The sequence below is a fragment of the Petaurus breviceps genome, unplaced genomic scaffold (genome assembly GCF_028583685.1).
Source record: "Petaurus breviceps papuanus isolate PSGF00001 unplaced genomic scaffold, PetGlider_PUasm1.0 214, whole genome shotgun sequence".
Lineage (NCBI taxonomy): Eukaryota > Metazoa > Chordata > Mammalia > Diprotodontia > Petauridae > Petaurus > Petaurus breviceps.
In genome coordinates, this window is record NW_027185863.1 from 3,180,285 (window position 1) to 3,200,271 (window position 19,987).

A 19,987-nucleotide genomic window follows, 5' to 3' on the forward strand; every position below is an offset into this window, starting at 1 on the left:
CTCTCTCTCTCTCTCTCTCTCTCTCTCTCTCTCTCTCTCTCTTTCTCCCACCTCCCCGGAATTCTTCCCTTTTTTTTTTGTAATTTATTAAATAACTACAGCAAATAGCTTATCATTGCTAAAATGGCTTATAAATCAAAGCAAACATTTAGGGGAAAAACACACACATACAAACACATAAACTACTGACTGTAGCTCAAAGAGCCTAGAAGGGAACAATGGAAACAGGAAGTGAACAGTCAGGAAGTAAATGGGAAACATCTTCCCCCCTCCACATATAAATCCTTTGTGGATGAGAAGGGAAAGGAAAACATTGTGGCTTGAGTTTTATGCATCTCACCAGCCTGGACCTACCATTTTTACATGCTTGTACTCGTGCTGTCCTCGGCTCATACATGACCCCCATCAGACTATCTTGGCTTCTCAATCTCGATCCTCCACAAGGCATTTGAGATAACTGTCTATTCTTTGTAGTTTGGCGAGATGATTTCAGTGGCTTTCCCTTATGCTGTTACCCACCATGGCTTCTCTAAGAAGATAATTAGTATTCAAGGAACTGACTCTTCTTAACCATCAGAGTTCAAATTCCTCACAGTTGTCTCCTGCATTAATTGTTTTCTTAGAAAGTGTCTTGGTTTTCCAAAGGCCTCCAGGAACTTGGACTGATTCCTCTAATTCCATAAAGCTTGACTAAGAAGCTTCTTTATACTACTTAAAGGAGTAACAGAGTAGACAATGTGGATACCTTTCTGCATGTTAAAGGCAGAACATCCTGTTGTCTTTCTTAGTTGACCCTTATCTTTTCTAACTGTACCACAACAGATCTTGGGGAAAATCAGTTGATCAGGGCTGTCCTTATCACCTCTCTCATACTGCATATGATTTGAGAAGAGGGTGAGTCTATCATACTAGAGGAGGAAATGACAACAAAGTTAGTCTGAGTATTGTTGTAGCATTCATAAAATTTTAATTAAGAACAAGAAGAGTGCTTCCATTGCCTTCAATCTTGCCACAGAAGATTTATATAAGGGCATGCATGGTTAGAAATCACATAGGATGAGAAGGTATGGAAGGGCTGTGATCTGCATAGATGGATGGAGTATACACAGTGATGAGCTCATAGAATTAAATACTGAAGTAAAAGTATAAGTGAGATGCATTAGTTTGATCTGTCTGGGATAGGATACTGGTCTATTGATAGGAACCAGCAAACTTCTGCACAAATTCCTATCAATTTGGTCTGGAGTCAGGAAGACTCCTCTTTCTGAGTTCAAATATGACCTACACTTACTAGTTGTTTGATCCTAGGCAAGCCACTTAACCCTGTTTTCTCGGTTTCCTCATCTTTAAAATGAATTAGAGAAGGAAATGGCAAACCACTGCAGTATCTTTGCCAAGAAAACCCCAAATGGGGTCAGGAAGACTTGGACACGACTGAAAACTGAACAAGAAATATGAATATACATATTTGTGTATGCATGTGTGTGTGTGTGTGTGTGTATACTGTTCTCTTTACTCTGTGTTTTCTCTAAGAAGCAACAGCAACTTTAAGACCAGCTAAGGATTTGTATTTAAATAAGGATAGATATTAAACTTACTTCATTAGTATAGAGGACTCTTAGATGAGGAAACTTCCTTTACCAAAGCATTAAGAGGTTAAGTGTCTTGCTCCAAATTACATGGCCAGTATGTAGCATAGGCAGGTCTTGAGCCCAAATTTTCCTGACTTCAAAGCCAACTCTTCAACCGCTACACCCACACAGTTAAGTATTAAATATATTGGGATCTGAGCAAATCACCATCACTGATGAAGTACACCATCACTGGTGAAGTACACGTTAAGATGTGTATTGTTTGCTAAAGTCATTCTTCAATAGTTTAACAATAATACCACCATTATACATTACTATAATGTGTTATTTACATTTCACTTCTTGCAATGACCACAGGAGATAGGCAGGGCGTGTATTTTTACATTCATTTTACAGAGAATTTTAAGGGCCTCAGGGAAGTTGTGACTTGGCTAAGACCATCCATTTGGCTTGGGAAGCAGTTAAGGGAGGTTACTGCAGTGACTCCTTGTTGCTTTTGGATAATATACAGTGACCTTAGATTCATGGCATCCAAACCCTTCCTACTATAACTCCTTCTTATTGTATATTACTTTTCTTCACCAAGCCCATGTTCTAGCCAAATTGGCCTTACTGCTATTCTCTACATATGCCACTCTCTCACTCAAAGTTATTTGGATGAAATCTAGTTCGTACTAGACTTAGAAAATTAGAACTCAATGTCCTCTGATTCCTACATTAGTAAACTTTCCCCTGAAGAGGGTTTTCTAATATTTTTCTTTTAAAGTGAGAGTTTTCTATTTTAACAGAATTCTATTGAACACACACATTTTCCAGTATTGGATTATATAGTCTACAGGCCAATAGGAGACCTAAGAGTTCCTTCCTCTACTTCTAAACAGTTTAAAATGAATTCTTTTCTTTTCAAAGTGATAATAAACAGAAGAGAAATAATTTTCTTATCCCTGCCCACACTCCAAATAATTGGATTTAAGTCATAAAAACCCAGCCTTAAACAAGCTTTTGTTTATTTTGAGCCCTGCACCCTGTCCACCTCCACCTCAACTTCATATTTCCCTTAGACTATCTTATAAGACAAGGCTTAGAACTTGACATATGAGATGGAGGAGAGACAAAACTAGTTTCAGTGAATCTTCCTTTTCACTGTAGCATAATGTGCTTGGGAGTGGTGTGCTTTCATTTAAATAGGACACCTAGATTTTCATGCCTTTTTTGAAGTGACCCTATGTAGTACCCTGGAAAGCCCACCAACTTATCATCTTTACTGCCTATTACTTAGCTCAGAGGAATGTGAAAAGGATTAAGTAATTAATACTCAGAGCTACAAGGAGACAGGTATCATACAAGCCTGAGGTGTGACTGCTGCAATGTTATTTGATTGACTCCAATCCAAGGTACAAATTCCCAGATTGGACAGACTTTGTAAGGATTCAATCATGCCATGATGTCATTTCCCAGAACTGTTAGAATACTTCTGAACAATCAGGGTAGGCAGGGCATCCTATTCACCTTTCATCCTGTACTCAGCACTTGACTGTTTCTGTTGGGGACTCACCCAATGAAGTTTCTAAATAGCAGTACAGAGTCCCAGCTACCACCCAGCTCAAAAACCTCCAAAAGTCAGCAAGCAATGGGTTAAGTGTAGCCCCCAGAGTTTGTTCTACATGTAATTAAAAGCTCAGGCAACTACCAGCTATATGAACCAACACCTTTGGGTTGTTGGAGGCTTATCAGCTGCCTCTCCTCTTTCCCTCTACCTCTCTAAATAAAAAGAAAATATATTTATAGATGTAACTTATTTTCATTGGATGACTGAATCTAGTTAGTAGCAGAGTGAAGACTATAAGAACTCAGGTCCTCTGATTCCTACTCTAGTAAACCGTCCTCTAAACAGGGAATTCTACTGAATACACACAACTTCCAATATTAGGTTAGATAGTCTACAGGTCAACAAAATCTTTAAGACCTGTCCTATTCAAATTTGAGATTCAAAAAAATCACAAAATTATGGGAGAGAAGGAAAAGAGAAGGGAAGGGAAGTAAAGAAGAAAGGAGAAGATTGTGAGCTAAGGAGACAGACAGGAGAAAAGAACATTAGATTCAGGGCAAAGAAGAAGGAAGATAAAAACAGGAAATTCATATCTGTAGTTCCTGCTTAGAATGGATCCAGGGGCCCACTTCTAATGATATTATAAAAGGAGGAAGGCTCTCAAACACTTACTATTCTCATTCAATGGTGGATTAAAATATTTTGGTCATCTTATCAAGTATTTATTAAATGCCTACTGTATTCCATTATATCAGATGCTGGGAATTCAAAGACAAAAATAAAATAGTCCCTGCCCTCAAGTAATTTATATTCTATCTAATTCACCAAGACTTTGAGCACCATTTCTTGTGGTTTATAACATTCAACAAACAAATATCAGGGCAGCTTGGTCAGTGCCAGGCCTGGAGTAAGTAAGGAAGACCTGAATTCAAATCTGTCTTCAGACATGAGTTGTGTGACCCTGGGCAAATCACTTAACCTGTTTGCCTCAGTTTCATCATCAAGACAATAATAACACCTACTTCTTGGAATTCTTGTGAAGATAAAATGAGATAATAAAACATTGTAAAACACTTAGCATGGTTATAGTAAGAGCAATATAAATATTATCTATTATCTATTTTAAATAAACAAATATTGCGATCACTATCCTATTATTTCATCTGTACAGAGAAATTCCACTAATAAAATTACCAATTCATCTTGGTCACTTTCTTGCAATTCATAGTTTTCAGAGAATTTCCTTTGACTATTACTATAGTTTGCTATCATATCAAATCATATATCATTCTAAAAAGAAATATCCTAATACTTTTAAAGAAGAAAAAGTCCTACAGAATAATTTCCAACTTATATATTTTTTAACATTTTCATTTATATTTTCTATTTAAGCACAAAATATACCATTATTATTGGTCTATATTCATTTTTTTTAAAGCAATCGGGGCTAAGTAACTTGCTCAAGGTTACACAGCAAGTTATTTCTGGGTGTGGTGCTAAGTGTCTGAGCCCGGATTCGATCCCCAGGTCATCCCGACACTGGAGCTGGTGCTCTTACTTGCTGAACCACCTGGCCACCCCTGGTCTATATTCATTTTAAGAACATAAACAAAGTCTTGTAAAATCTGAAATAGAGAAAATTAAAAAAACTACTATAGATTAAATGAAGCTGTAAAAAAAAGTCATAAGAATCAATGTAGACAAGAAGAGAACTTAAAGATTATCTAGTCCACTCCCTTACATTACAAATGAGGAAACTGAGGCTTAGGAAGGTTAAATGACTTGTCTAAAGTCATACAAGTAGGAAGAATCAGAGATAGAATTTGAACCTAGGGCTTCTGCTTCCAGGGCCAGCCCTTTCCACTGTCAAATGAATTTGAGAAAAGCTGACAATTAAGTGAAATAAACATTATCATACAAATGTTTGTTATTATTGACCCATTTTACTCATCATCAAATAATAGTACATATTTCAAATTCTGTAGAATTATGAGCTAAATGTGTATGAATTCTGCCTGCATTCTCTAATGTACATTTCAAAAGCAAAAACCCTTTAGCAATGTTATGGACAGCTTTTTTTCCTTTTTGGATCACTTAATCATGAAGAGATTCACAATCTCTTTAATATTAGTGAAAAGGGATAGGGATTGAACCTGTGATTTATTTAGGGGTAGGGCAGCTAGGTGGTACAGTGAATAGAGGACCAGCCCTGTAGTTAGTAGGACCTGATTTAAAATCTGACCTCAGATACTTATTGGCTATGTGACCCTGAGTGAGTCATTTAACTGTTTGCCTCAGTTTCCTAATTTGTAAAATGAGCTGGAGAAGGAAATGGCAAATTGTTCTAGTGTCTTTGCCAAGAAAAGCCAAATGGGGCAGGTACATGGCACAGTAGATAGAGCACCAGTCCCGGAGTCAGGAGGATGTGAATTCAAATCTAGCCTCAAACATTTGACACTTTCTAGCTGTGTGATTCTGGGCAAATTGTTTTTTGCTTTGCAAAAAGAAAAAAGAAAGAAAGAAAAGAAAACTCCAAATTAAGTCAGGAACAGTTAGATATGACTGAAAATGAACAGCTGCAAAAGGGAACTAACAGTGAGGAACTCTGGCGCTTTCTCTTCACTGATGGTCTGAGAGACTGATAGTCTCAGACAGCTGCCTACTGCAGCCAGAAGTTAAATGAATTGTGTAGGGTCACACACAGCCTGTATGTGTCAGAGGCAGATCTTAAATAGAGGTCTTTCTAGCCTCTCTGAGGCTGGCTTATATATATGTATATACATTTATATACATGTGTATATATATATATACACATGTGTGTGTGTATATATATACATATATATATACAAATATATATATATATATATTTTCCTTTTTGGAGAGGGTAGGGCAGAGCAATTGGGGTTAAGTGACTTGCCCAAGGTTACACAGCTAGTAAGTGTATCAAGTATCTGAGGCCAGATTTGAACTCAGGTCCTCCTGATTCCAGGGCTGGTGCTCTATAATGTGCCACCTAGATGCCCCTACTGGCTTATATTTTTAATAAGACGTGTGCTATAAGGATGAATTATTGCTTGAATATAATACTGTTTGATTTGAATGCACAAAACTTACCTTTATCCTTCTCTAAATGGAAATGAGTGACAGAGAGCTAAGAGCTGTGTGATGCTGGTATGATGCACATGGTACAGCATGGAAATGGGGCAGTTAGGTGGTACAGTGGATAAAGCACCAGGCCAGGAGTTGGGAATATCTGAGTTCAAATCCAGTCTCATATACATACTAGCTGTGTGACCCTAGGCAAGTCATTTAACCCTGTCTGCCTTTGTAAAATGGGGATAATAAGAACACCTACCTCTCAGGGTTGTGGGGATCAAATGAGATAGCAGTTAACACAGTGCCTAGCACATAGTAAGCACTATATAAATCCTAGCTACTATTATTACCTGTAAAGTGGGGATAATACTGTCACCCACATCTCAAGGTTGTTGTAAGGATCAAATGAAATAATTGTAAAGCACTTAGCACATGGTAGGTCCTATACAAATATTAGCCATTATTACTGAGGGTACCTAAGCACGAGCCTTGTATGCCTCCTGGGTAATCTGTCTCTGCCTTCATTTCTAACCGAGTTCTGGCCTCGGCCAGTGGGGCCTTGGGTTTCCTAGAATGAGGCTGCCTCAGCCTGATTGGGTGCATTGGGTCCTATGTGATATTTTCATGACCTTATTGTGTAGGATTCTCTATGGATTTTGGGCCCTGATCTATAGCTCTTAGCCCTGGGTTTCCTAACACCTGCATATGATATTTCTCTGATTAGAATTTCTAACTCAGACATATTGAGGTCATTAGAGTCTTATTGGCTCTCAGCTTGTAGTTGGATGGAAAGAGTGTCAGAGGACCTGAGTTCAAATACTGGTTTTGCAATCTGGATCGCCAATTTATAGTTGGAAGTTCAGCTTGGTAGCATGTGACATTGGGCCTCAGTTTCTTCATATACAAAATGAGGGAGTTAGACTAAATGACTTTCAACTCTAAATCTATTATTTTGTGAATGTCAGAATCAGGTATTTATGATGGCATTTTCTTTCTTTCTTTCTTTCTTTCTTTCTTTCTTTCTTCCTTCCTTCCTTCCTTCCTTCCTTCCTTCCTTCCTTCCTTCCTTCCTTCCTTCCTTCCTTCCTTCCTTTCTTTCTTTCTTTCTTTCTTTCTTTCTTTCTTTCTTTCTTTCTTTCTTTCTTTCTTTCTTTCTTTCTTTCTTCCTTTCTTTCATTCTCTCTCTCTTTCTTTCCTTTTTCTTTTTGGAGAGGGGAATTCAGGGCAATTGGGATTAAGTGACTTGCCCAAGGTCACATGGCTAGTTTTGTGTTAAGTGTCTGAGGACAGATTTGAATTCAGGTCCTTCTGACTCTAGGGCCGATGCTCTATTCACTGCACTACCTAGCCCTCCTGATGATGGCATTTTCTGAGCAGAGTTTCTCAACTATCAGTAATGTGCTAATCCCCTGACAGATTGGCATCATCAGATTTGTTTCCTGTTAAATTTGGGCTACCTTGCTCCAGAAGCCTACTACATAACTCTCACTACTCGCTACATGACCAGGAGTCCAGTGGAGATCAGGTAAGCATGAGATTTAGGGTAAGTTTGTTCTTGTTGTTTGGTCGATGAGTCATGTCTGACTCTTTGTGACCTCAATTGGAGTTTTCTTAGCAGAGGGAGTGATTTGCCATTTCCTTCTCCATTAGGGTAAGCAGACACCCCATTAAGCAATCATAACCACCCAGTTTACACTGTCAGTTCTTCATTACATGTAGCCATTCATATTAGCCTAGCCTCTTAAGAGCCTAATGCCCCTTTTCCAAAGCTTGGAATGTTCCCTACCAATTTGTACATAACAGAACTCATTCCTTAAGAAAACACTTAAATATCCCTATTTATGGGTGCATCTGGATCCAGCACTAATAGAAGATATGTTGACTCTTTTAAGAAGCCTTTCTCTCTTCTTCCACTCTCCCATTTATGTATTAAGGAGTGGACTATTGCTTTCATTCTCATCTTCTCCCCCCTCCCCAAATGAATGGATATGAGGAATATTTTTTTTTTGTAAATAAGTATCATTAGGGAAGAGAGGATAGAAATTATTTTATATTTCCTTTAGTGCCACACAGAGCTTTTGTATCTAATAAATAGTTGTGGAATGAATCACCAAAATGTAAATTTGTTTTACATGAGACACTTCCTTCAATTCTTTCAGGATGAGAGATTTTATTATCCCTGTGGGCATAATTTCTACCAATGCATACTTCAGCCTCTCCTCCTTAGCATCTATGGCCAAAAATATTCATCACTCATCATTCATCATCTGTCAGTGCTTAGAAGATCTTGGAATTTAGTTTCGCTTCATCCATGGACCTTTCCAGCTCAGAATTCCATGATGTGTACTCTAAACATTATAGCCTTTGTGGATCCAGGGTCATCCTTTCCACCATGAACCATCTGATGTCAGGAATGTCTTGGTTCAAGTCTCAGCTCTGGGGTATCCTGGCAATGTGACCTTATGACATTTAACCTCTTAGTGGCCTGAGATAGGTATTCCTGACACAAGATGGCTAGTGTTAAACACTCCTGATTCAAAGAATGGAATATAACATACTGAGACATTTTTCTGGCTGTCCTCAGCCTCGGTGGTCGGTTTTCCACAGGGGAGAGAAAACATCTCTCCAAATGGTGCTCCCAGGTATGTACCTGCTGAACAGTCTGGAGGGTCTAGGACAAGTCTAGGGCAAAGTAGCTGCCATTAGGGACATTCCTTTGGGCAGTGATGTGTCATAGTTGATAGAGCACAGGCCCTGGAGTCAGGAAGACCTGAGTTCCAATCTGGCCTCAGGCACTTACTAGCTATGTAGTTCTGGGCAAGTCACTTAACCCTGATTGCCTCCAAAGAAAAAGAAAAAAAGAAAGAACATTTCTATGTAATTCCCTGGAGAATACTCTCCAGCTTCCCTTATTTTAAGCAATACAGTTCTAGATAACATTGAACAGCCCCTGGCTTTCGGCATGGACACACAATCTATACACATTCAAAGACATGGAGATAATCTTTAAAACACTGAAATTTGGGTCAGGGATTAATTCTTCCATGGAAGTAACAACAGTAGAGATATTGGGGAGGGGATACTTCATCTGGGGATTTCTAGGGTACTGTTTGAAGTTAATATCCCCATAGTTGTTTACATTTTAATTTGTCCCATATCTATTCCATTAGCATAAAATTCCTTCATACCTCCATATCAGCCCAATTTAATTTAATAAACAATGATTAGACACCTGCTATGTGCAAGACACTGGGCTAGGCACTGAAAATACAAAGACAAAATCAGTCCTCTCAAGGAGTATAGGGGAGAAAATAAGTTATATTTTGCATATGCTGAGTAAGAGATTACTAGGGGAGATCCTGAAGGAGATCTTCAGAAGCCATTGTTAATAATTTTCAATTAGAGTTCATGAGAGAGGTTAGGGCTGGGTTAAAGATATGAAAGTCACTTACCTAGAAATGATATTGGAGCTCATGGAAACTGATAAAATTTCCAAATGGAAAGTATGCAGAGATGAGGAGAGGGCCTAGGACACAGCCATGGGTTGTACTCACACTAAGGGAGCAGGTGATGTATGATTATTCTTTTTCCAATCTCTTTGACTGAATCATCTTTAAGACAGGTGATGAATCACAAAATAGGGTGACAGAAACCAAGCAAAGAGAGTCTCCTGGAGGAGTGGGGTGGTTAACAGCATTGACAGTTGCAGTGAGGTATTAAAAAAGATGAGCACTAAGAAGGCATAATTGATTCAGCAGTTAAGAGATGATCATTGATCTTGGACAAAGCATTCTTGGTCAAATAATGGGGGAAGAAAGCCAGATTGCAAGGAATTAAGAAGTGAGTGGATGGCGAGGAAGGGAAGGCAAGGAAGTAAAGACAATTCTTTCTAGGATTTTGGTAGTGAAATGCAGGGGAGATATAAGACAGCTTGAGAAAATGGTAAAATTGTGTCAGGCTGTGATAGTAATGGCAATTAAAGATTCCCCTGTATTGGCTTGGTTTTCAAATTGATTGTATTAAAACCCAGAGTTTGTTAATCCCACCTGTGGGATGGGCTTGTTGATGTGAAAAGAAAGTCCTGAAGTGGGAGGAGCTGGTGATGTAGATTTGGAGAGACAAGAGAGAGGCGGAAGTTCTTTTTGGAAGCAGCACCTCGTGGACAGGGAGAGACTAAGAGATTGCTGGTGGCCGCTTTGAATTGCCCTGGACTTTTGAGACCTGCCCCCTGAGCTGCCAAGGACTGAGGAGACATGGCTGTTTTGCTGGTACTTTGTCTGTCTGTTTTGATGTTATTTTGCCAGATTTGTCCACTGGTGAAAGACTGTCCTGTTGAAGAAGTCCTGGAACCTGGCATTTGGTTAAGAAGGCCTGAGACTGTCCTGCAGACAGAGAGTGAATACTGTCCACTGGTGAGGGACAGTACTGTTGTTGCAGGGGTCTGGAGACTGTCCTGCAGACAGAGTGAATACTGTCCACTGGTGAAGGCCAGTGCTGTTGTTGCAGGGGTCTGGGAGCCTTTCTGTTGGTTCAGAAGCCCTGAAGAAGGATTTTCTTGTTGTATGTTTACAGAAATCCTGGGAGAGGGCTTTGCTAATGTGTTCAGGGGTTCTAGGACTGTTCTACAGACAGAGGATAAATTCATGAAGGGACTGGCAATGTATCTTATGGCCTTGCTAAGCCTTGTCTCCCCAGGAACTAAGATTGCTGAGAACTTGCCTCGTGTCAAGATGAAGAAAAGACCTCCATTTGGGTATTAAGTGCTGTGTTTAAACTTGATGTAACTCTGGGGTAGATTCAATTGTGATCCAGGGGTGGGGAACTTTTGACCTTATGTTTGGAAACTAATCTCCATTTGAGAAGAGGGGCTTTGTGGTGGACTTAATTAAGGTATAGCCTAGGGGTGGAGAAGTATTTAGAACAGAGACTTTGTAATTGATTGAATGATTAGAAGGTCCTGGGGTGGGGTAGTACTTGGAGATTATTTAATCATACTTAGTAAATACTGTATTTTGAATGATGTCATGTTTTGATCTTCTCTGTTCTTGGTTTGTCACTGAATAAAATAGAGAGCACCTATGCTGGTATTTTGAACCTGGGAAGTTGCCTTTCCTTGGCATTACATTACACAGGCCTAATTAAACTATGATTGCTGCAATTCATTTCATAAGGCTTGCTTTATTGGGTCTGTCAACTTTCCCATGAAAATATATTTCTTATTTAAGAATTTTGTAATTAAAAGTGCTGTTCCTCCTTTGTGGATATAAATAGATTGACATTGCTTATTAGAAAATGTACGCAATTATTGGGAAATACATACACTTTTTTTTATTTGCTTGCTAGTTGTAATGGAAATGCAAATTTAAAGATCTTCCCTGCCCCTAGGCTAAAGTGCACCTGGAGCCTGGGGTGGGAGGCTTGTTTTTCAGTAGATGCTGTGTGATTGGGCAGTGGGTCAAGAGGGTTGTTACATTCTCTGAGCCAGGAGAAGGCTACATAAGCCCTGATGTGTAGCTTTGTTTTGGGGCTCACTTTGAGAAGTGTTCTGTGATTTGATCAGATGAAACTCTGGGAGCTGTTGTTGAGAGCCCCCCAGCTTTGAAAAACCCAGATGTTGATTTGATCCAAGAACCTGTGTTGGCAAGGACCCTGGGGATGCTGGGGTGTTTGCTGCTACACTAGTTGATCTCATAAATGTAAGACACCTCAATATATAGAATAGTGAATTTAAGGCCTTCAGCAAATGCTCACCTGTTTACCATACTGACAACATCCATTAAAGTCTGGATAGTGTCTTAGGAGAGTTGAGTTAAATTAGAAAATTAAACCATGAATAAATATAATAGCACCTTTGATCTCTGCTTTATCATGTAACCTATGGACAGTTTGCTAAAGAGTAAGCCCCTGGTCTCTGGGACTGTTTGGAGAATCCAACCAGGGCCACAAGAGTCAAGGCTCCCATGTCAATGAGAACAGGCCCAAAGTTAATCACAAGGTGAGTCAAACACTCTCTGCTTTCCCTTTTCTCCCTCCTTTGACCTTTCAAACAACACTTTTCACTACCCATTAACCACTGCCTTAGAATTCCCAGGATCTGGGGAGAATTACACAGATCAGAGATGACAACACTCTGGTATATAAAGAAGAGAAAGCTGGGAACCCCTTCTGCAGCTGCTACATCTTGAACCCTCCGTTCCCTCTTGATTTCATAGACTTGGAGATTGGCAGTATACTCTCTTCAGATATCCTTGGGACTTGGCCATTTGTAAAGAATGTCCTTCAATTAATTGCATTTGAATAGATAAGTATTTTTTGAGTGAATTATTTCTTTTCTTCCCTACCATGATCATCACCTTACCACCATCACACACACACACACACACACACACACACACACACACAATCATTTGGAGAAGAAGCATTTGCCACTAAATTCAGGAAGTAGAATGAATAAAACATGATCATTTTTTTAAATATTGAGGTGGGAAAGATCCTATGAATTCAGAAAAACAACATTAATTCAAGGATCAAGCGAATTTTTGCATGTCTAATTTTGTTTGAGAATGTGGTAGACACAAGCATATTTATAGTCATTGGAGACAGGACACAGGAGAGATAAAAGAAGAGAGAAAGTAAATAATCAGTGAAACCAATGCTTAGAGGAGATAGGTAGGGATAAGGAGGAGGCCCCAGGTAGAGCAGCTGGCAAGGAGAAAAAAAAAAGCCACCTCTTCCTTCCTCAGGGAAAGCAGTAAAGGATGCTTGAAGATGTTGTGGGGTTCTGAGTTATGGAGTATAAAGAGGAAACTCAGGATGTTTGGCGGCTTTTCATAGGAGACAAAGACATCTGCTGTGAGAAAGGGTGTTGAGAAGAGATTGGAGCTTTGAAGAGAGAAAAGAAGGTTTGAAGCTTTCCCCCTCCCTTGGACAGAAAGACAGGCAGACAAATATGGCATATTTGTCTACAACAAGAAGACTCCCGATCCCAACTGTGTCTTTCCTTTACATCATATTATGTCTTTATCAATGGCACAAGGAAAAAGTGAAGAGTGTTTCTAGGTAAACTGTTAGCTTGCCAAAATGTTAAGTAAGTACAAAACTTTAAAAAATATTCTTGAGAAATGTTTTATATGAACAATATTTGACTAAACAAAAATAGATTGCTTCTTAATTATTCTTCAGATACGGGCTTGGAAATGGAAGGATATGAGAAAAGAAGAAATGTCAAAATATTCATTTCTGACCAAGTGAATAATATCCAATGATTCCCTATTGATTATGTATAATTCTGTATCTATGGTGCTGCAGAATCATTCTATGTGGAACTTAAAGCCTATGGCGAACACTAGTTTGTACTTCATTGTCAAACACCCTAGATCAATATGTGGAGGACTGCTATCATTCTGTACCCAGCAAATCTTTAGATAGGATCTGCAATTCATGAAACAGGACACTATTTTCAATCTTCCCCACTGATTTTTTGATAAATCCAGGAAATTTATTTATACCTTGCTTCTTCATCAGCCATTAGTCTTGCAAAGAAAGGTCTATCATAAAACCAAAGGCCTCTTTTCTAACACTTTTCTTCTCGGTCCTTAATCCTATGGATCTTATCTTCAATTCTCATTTGATTTACAGTTTTTCTCTGTTGTGCTCCTCTGAACTCAAAATGAAATCAAAATTATGCCATGTGAGGACGCACTGAAGAAACTGGGGACATTTAGCCTGGAAAAAAAATACACAAGACTTGAGAGTGATCGCTGCCTAAAAATATTTGGTATCTGGTCATGTGGAAGAGGGACTAGACTTTTTCTGCTTTCATCCAGAACTAGCAGAATTTATAGGGGAAGATATTTCAGCTCAATAGAAGGACAAAGTTCTTAACAGTCGTTCAAAAGTACAGTGGGCTGCTTCAAATATCAGTTCTTTAGACTAGAGGTATTCAAGTAGTGATGATGTAGTAGGCAATCATGTTTCAGAGAAGAATTGAGCTAGTTGATTTCTGATGCCCCTCCCAACTCTAAGATTTTTTTCTTTTTGGAGAGGGGGAAAGGAAGGGCAACTGGGGTTAAGTGACTTGCCCAAGGTCACACACTAGTAAGTATTAAGTGTGTGAGGCTGGATTTGAACTTGGGTCCTCCTGACTCCTAGGCCAGGGCTCTATTCACTGCACCACCTAGCCGCCTCTCTAAGATTTTTTGATAAATCTCACCAGGAGTATACATATATACACACATAAATGCATATATGCCTATAAACACATATAACATATACACACATACATATGTTTTCTATCTATGCCTATACACACATATTTCTCCCTATTTTGTTCTTTCTTTGAGGAACTGCATCTGTTTTAGTGGCTTAGACTGTGTGTGTGTGTGTGTGTGTGTGTGTGTGTGTGTAACCTTGCTTCTCTGTCTGTGTCAGTGTTACATGTCCCACCTCCTGGCAGAAGCCTACCTTGATCTTCCCCCTCCTCTAATTGCTAGTATTCCCTTTCACCAATCCTCCCCCTCATCCCTGAATTACTTCATATCTACTTTGAATATATTTTGCATTTATCTATTATATGTTATTTTCCCCTAATAGAAAATAAGCTCCTTGAGGGCAGGGCTGTTTCTTTTCTGATCTTTATGTTCTCTGAATCTAGCATTCAGAACATTGTTGTTGTTAAGTTGTGTAAGTTGTGTCTGACTCTTTGTGACCCCATTTGGAGTTTTCTTGGCAAAGATACTGGAGTGGTTTGCCATTTCCTTCTCTGGTCCATTTTACAGATGAGTAAACTGAGGCAAACAGGGTTAAATGATTTGTCTAGGGTCACACAGCTAGTAAGTGTCTGAGGCCGTATTTGAATTTAGAAAGATGTGTCTTCCTAGCTTCAGGCCTGGAGATATCACTGTGACACCTAGCATACAGTAGTTGCTTAAGAAATAATTGTTGAATGAATGTTTCTGCCTATATGGTTTGTGGGCGGTCCCCCATCAGAAGGAAGACTAAGCTTTTTTTCTCCCTCTTCTAACTCATCTCTCAAGTTCCTCTTTGATTTCCCATTCTGTTTTGTTCTAACTCTGACACAAGCCTCCTCCTTTAGCACAACATCTTTATTGTATCCTCTTAGCTGTAAATTCTTTCCCTTAGTCTTGATCCCCTCATATGTGAATGCTGTTAATTTAGGTTCTCTTCTTAGTGTTTCAGCCTATCCACATTTTCCTCTCTTTCTCCCAGGACTGTCATTATTTCTATCCTTCACTGTGGCAGCAGCATTCATTTATTTAAATGATTTAAGTAAAAATTGAGATGATTGCTATTTAGTTGCTTCTTCCAATCTATTTCTGCTTACATTCCAATCAGGTCTTATGTACTCCCTTCTCTACAGGCCTACAAACCATTATTGTCTAGAAACTTCTTGGAAATGCTACTTTTTAAGTCTATCAAGGTACCCCTCTCTTGGTAGCCAAATTCTACCTCATGTTATGTTTTTCCAGGAAAGTCAGGGCTGATTTACACTAATAAAAAAGATGAGTTTTGAGACACAAAATTAGCAATGATGTAAGGACACTGAACATGAGCATGGTGGGCTGATGGTCAGAGAATTGTTTGTTGTCTACCATCCCTTCCAAAATTCTGGACATATTCTTTGGTGACTGCATGACACAAAAAGGTATAGGGTTGTACGTAACTTTAAAAAAAATCAACATTTATTAAGTATCAACTATTAGCAAGGGCCTCAGGATAAAAGAAGAAAAATGAAAAAAAAAATCCCTGATGTTAAGGAGTTTGTGTACTATTGTATTACATACTCATGAACTCAACCAACCTGTTACAGATGTAATGGTGTGGACTATTGAAAATTTTTATCTTATGCTTTTAAAATACATTTTCCAAGTAGTGTCGATGATAAAAAAATAAGGAGTTTTTGTTTTTAAGTTTACTTCTGTCTTTTAAAGTATAAATTTAGCATCACTGAAGAGTCTTCTATTTGATAAAACTACAGAGTTTTATTGGAAAAAATTTTATTGGAAAAACTTTATCAAAATTTTATTTTATTGGAAAAGTTTTATTAAACAAATAATTGAGTGGCTATTATGTATGAGGGCATATTCTAGGAATTGTGAGTGTGTGCAAAGATGAATAAGATATAGTCTTAGAGTCAATGAAGTTGCAGCCTATTAAGTGGAAAAGAAAACATGTGCAGAGCTTCTCATGGCTGGATGACCCAGGCAAGAGAAGTCAAAAGCACCAACTTTTGTCCCCAACTCCCAACATGGGGTAGACATGCAGAGAAGGAAGAAAAATTGGGTTAACTAAGTTAACCAGGATCCTGATTAGTCTCTGGTCTAAGCTCTAGTATACTGGAATTACAAAGCACAGTAACAGCTTGCAAGGAATTTACAGATGAAAAGACAAGGTAGACTCAAGGAAAGAAGAAGAATATTGAGAATCATAGGGGGAAAAATCAGTTTAGTTTATTCTCTCGCTTCTGAGGTCTACCACTACCCTAGACAGACAACTATCTTAAATTTACAAAGCCCTCCTTCCCACATCTCTTTTACTAAGGTTGTTTTTCTGAATCACCCTCACAATCAGGAAACTCTTCCTCATATTTAACAAAATCACTCTTGATTTCTAAGCAACAGGTGTGTTATTACCCTTTACTTCTAGTCATGGAGTTGCTTTGAAAACAGAAGTGTAAAGGATCAATAAAAACATGCAGATGTCTTTGGCGGTGCAGAAGACCTCCTTGACATTTTCAGGTACTTAAAACACACATTTGAAATCTGATATATGAATGAAATGAATATTGTAAAATCCAAACTGGGTGAAGTCTCTACCAACATTTTTTAAAAGTCCATGTAAATGTACTATTTAGAAAGCAAGGGCATTTTCACTTTAGTCATATTTAAAACAGAGGCATCATATGTGTATATTCCTCTCCAATTAAGTTCTGTACTCTGGACGCTCAACCCTTTCCTGTAGCTACAAAGACACACAAGCAGCATTGGTACCAACACACTGAGATGAATTAGCCTTTAGCAGCGAGGCTTGGGACATGCTTCTCTATCTACATATAGTCATTTTAACACAGTCCCAAGTTATGAGTACTTCCAAATGAGCAATCCAAGTGGACACCTAAAGAAAAATACACGTGCTTTTACATTATTGCAGTAAGGAGTAAATTCAAACTTAGGCTTGTCTTATTAAGTAAAAGCAGAAAAAAGCACAAGTCAGTGATTTTCATTTTCCTTTCTTCCAATGATCACAGAGTAATCAAAGATAGCTATTAATAGAATACAGCTTAAGAATTGTTTTAAAAATTTGAATTGAGAACAAAGAAAGATTCTTGATTTGTAGGTTTTACAATGAATTTCTTTCTCCACAAGGTGAGAACGGTTCTGTCTTAAACAATCTGTTTTTTTTCTCCCTATTTACAAAAAATATCCCTGACATAAAAAAGCAGATGGATCTAGATATATAGCCTCCTAGGTTCTCTGGCACTACAGTCGCAGCACAAAAATCAGCCACTCTTTTGTTGAGTTTGGAAGCTTTAAATATGCACGGGGATGTAAGAGGGACATTGAAACTTGGACTCAAGCCAGACGCCAAGGCATTAGACCATCAGTATCACACATAGCAGAGTTTTGTTTAAATGTTCACTACATACATGACACAGTCCTTTTTCTGTCACGTAGTAGGGATCCAAATGGAGCTCTCCACCCAAGGAACCCTTTCTCCTGCCCTTCTTTACCACCCTTTTGGTAAGGTGAGGCGGAGGAGAGGGCTAAGCCGGGATCCTTCCTAGACTCACAGCACCCTCCAAAATCCCAACCTTTTTGTTCTTCCTCAGCGGATCAGACTTTTCTCCCTCAGCCTTTGTTATTCAAGCAACACACCTCCAGCCATACCTCCGACCTCCAGTTTCTCTTCCAGCGATTCGGAATCCGACTGAAGCCGGGCGGGGAGCGAGCGAGGGAGGCAGGGAAGAAGGGAGGGAGGAGAGGTCTACTTACTTGCGCAGCCACTGCCGCGTTAGTGGAACTCCCTGGACCAGGGATGGGGAGTCACATCCATGGGCAGCCTGGGAAGGAGCACAATGGCCTGCGTACCGAGCGGACGCGCAGGAGCTGCCCTCCCGGGCGCCCGCCACCGTGCAAGGGGAGCGGAGGCGGCTCGGCGGATTTCGGCTGAGCGGCCAGGGGTGTGTGGATCCAAGCTGCCTGCCTTCACAGGCTAGCGAAACCCCCACCATATCATTTTACCATATAAGGAGACAAAAGCAGCGGAGACACTCACTCTTTAGGGCTCACAGCAGCTGGCATTCAACACTTTCCCTCGTCTGGAGTGTGCGTGTGTGTGTGTGTGCGTGCGTGCGGGTGTGTTTTCTTTTCCTCCCAAACACCCTTTGTCAGACTCTCTTGCTCCAGCCAGACTCTCACTCCTCCCCCCTCTCATCTCCCGCCACCCACTCCCACCCCCCTTCAACTACCTCTTTTCATCATGTTTTCTTTCTTTCCCTTTTAACCCAATGATGTCTTTCATGGAAAACATCTTGATGAAAAAATCCAGCCGTATCAACTTACAGGAAGGAGAGTTTTTACAGTAAGGCTGACACCAGCATTCCAGGGCTCCTCACCTGGGGTAGAGTGCCAAGGCCAGAGCTGCTGCTTCTCCTAGGTTGGGAGTTATCAGAATCTGGTCACACTAGGATAATTCTGTCAGCTAAACATTCACCTTCTGTTTACAAATGAGGTGGAAAAGCAGACAGACTTTGGAAGGGAGGGAAAAAGAGAGCGAGGAATAAAGATTGGGCATTGGAGGAGCAGGAACAATGAGAGCAAGGCATTTGCATACTTGGCGCTTCCTTTCCTCACACCTTTCAGTTAATAAAAGAAACTACTAGTAAATCAACAATCAGTAAATCAACCAGCATTTATTAAGCGCCTACGACGAGCCAGGCACTGTACTAAACAATAACAACAACCAAAAAGCCAATCCCTGTTCTCAAGCTCAGAGTCTCAATGGGGATCAGAACGAAATGAAAATGCAAAGTCTCCCTTTTCTCTGAGAAAAGAAGGCAAAAGATCAGCCCTTAGTTTCCTTTCCACTGGGACAAATCAAAATATGAGATGATAAATGAAAACGCCGAAGACAAAAAACTACACTCTCTACTGTGTAGAAATTACTGATCCAGTAATTTAAAAAAGTCAGTCTAGTCTACTTAACCCCCAGGGAAAGGAGTTTGGGTGGGTGAGAGGTGGGAGGGAGTCTGCAATTGAAAGCTGATGAAAGGGAGCTCTGGGATTGCAACTGTTTCTTCTTCAGTGTGTAAAGAAAGTTCAAGTTGTGAACTGTGGATTCAGGCCAAAGGAGATTAACTGATAACCCGCACTGGCTGCTTTTAATAAGAAATATGTCTAGCAGTGGTACCAATCGGAGATTGGATGCAGTTCGTCCTAATAAATGTTCTGGAGGTAGACAAAGCAAGATGACGCTGAATTTGGAGCCTGAGGACCAGGCTCAAATCCCTCTTTTACCAGTTACTGTCTATGTGTGCTTAGGCAAATGACCTCTGACCTCTCTGAGCCTCCATTTTCTTTATCTGCAAACAGGAGGGAACTTGATTAGAAGATCTCCAAATTTATCTTTATGTTTTACAATTCTGTAAAAGAGATGGTCAACTATTTTCTGTTGAGCTAGAATTCACCCAAAGGAATCTCCACATGATCAAGAGATTAACCAGAAGGAGCCT

At 39.5% G+C, this 19,987-nt stretch overlaps 1 protein-coding gene across 2 annotated transcripts in view; it reads right to left on the reverse strand.

Annotated features, from left to right (window-relative positions):
• Positions 1 to 18,679, reverse strand: part of FHL2 (four and a half LIM domains 2) — a 73,560-nt gene extending 54,881 nt beyond the window's left edge. The window contains exon 1 of one of the 2 annotated variants that reach the window (XM_069093968.1): positions 18,532 to 18,679. The gene's annotated coding sequence lies outside the window, so the exon portion shown is untranslated. The other variant, XM_069093967.1, reaches the window with a different exon arrangement.
• Between the last annotated feature and the right edge of the window lie 1,308 nt (positions 18,680 to 19,987).